Here is a 1,498-nt window from a genome sequence, read left to right on the forward strand (position 1 = left end):
TTTTTTTTTTTTTTTTTTTGTTTGGCTGATCAAGTCAAAGTGCTTTTTAGTGCATAATTTTTAAGCACAAAATTTTAAAAATGTTGCAATTTAAGCAAACCAGGATTCAGGCTGATCTGTGCAGCAAAGCACTAGACTGCCACTGTGCAATTCAAATCTAAGCACCGGTTGGCAGGATAGCTTTTTTGCAAATTAATTTTCGCAAAAAGCTGGCAGGATCGCCATGTATCGAATGAAACAATTCATTTATGTTTTAATTGTATTGAATTTATTTTACTGAGCAACTCAATGTCGCTTTGTAGGTTCTTTTACAATTGAATTCTTAGCCTAACATAAACCGTCCCGTTTTCGGCGGGACTGTCCCGGTTTTAAGAGCTATGTCCCGGTCCCGGTACAATACCTGCCGGGACGCAAAATGTCCCGGTTTTTGGCTAGAAAAAACTTTAGACATTCTTTGTAAAAATTTAGATTTCTTTAAATATTTACATTTTACATATACTATTTACTAATCGATCTATATGCCGTATAGAAAAGCAAAATTTGTAATTGTGTGAAATAAAAAGTATGTTCGGCAATATTTTGTTTGGAAGAAACTACCTGCAAAGAAATTCCCAAAAATCAACACAATTTTTTATTAACTTTAAACTGGCACTTTGTTATACTAAAATGCCAACTTGTTGCAAATTTATTGAATTTTCCTAAGTTTTGCAGGAAGTTAAGATATTTTTTTTTATGTTTTTTTGTTTTAGTATCAACAATAGTTTTACAAAAAATTCGCGGAAAATTTTAAGCAAAAAATGTATAGCACACATTGTAAAAGATTCTCTGTGCCAATAATTTAAATGTACATACATACATACATATCTGTGGTCTTAAGCAATAACCGCCTAAGTCGACTTAAGGAAGAATTGAGTTATATATGCTATGATATTCTGCAACTACTATTCCATGTGTAAGTGAACACAAACGACTCGCCGGCGAACTCGCCGTCGGATGAAAAGCACACTTCGCCGGCGGGTCGCAAAAACGACTGGCCGGCGGGTCGCGAAAACGGCTCGCCGGCAAGTCGCAAAAACGAGTCGCCGGCGAGTCGCAAAAACGACTTACGGGCGGGTCGCAAAAACGACTTGCCCGCGGGCCGCAAATATGACTCGCTAGCGGGTCGCAAAAACGACTCCCCTGCAGCCCGCAAAAACGATATACCAGCGAACTGCAAAACGACGCTCAAAAATGCTAGAAAATTAAAAACAAATTTTTTAGTTTAATTTAATTCATTGAATTTTTTTCAAAGTTTTTTAAATATACATAAATACTTAAATATTAATAAAAAAGAAAAATAAGGTAAACATTCAGTCATAAAATATAAACAAAAATTTTAATATATTAATTTTTTTGTTACTTCATTTTAGTTATCAGGAAGCAGTTTTATACTCCATAAAATGTTAGTAGAGCACAGGTTTGAAGTAACACAAAACTCACATTGATTTTTGGTGTTATT

The sequence above is a fragment of the Rhagoletis pomonella genome, unplaced genomic scaffold (assembly GCF_013731165.1).
Source record: "Rhagoletis pomonella isolate Grant_MI unplaced genomic scaffold, Rhpom_1.0 Rhpom_scaffold_01523, whole genome shotgun sequence".
Taxonomy (NCBI): Eukaryota; Metazoa; Arthropoda; class Insecta; order Diptera; family Tephritidae; genus Rhagoletis; species Rhagoletis pomonella.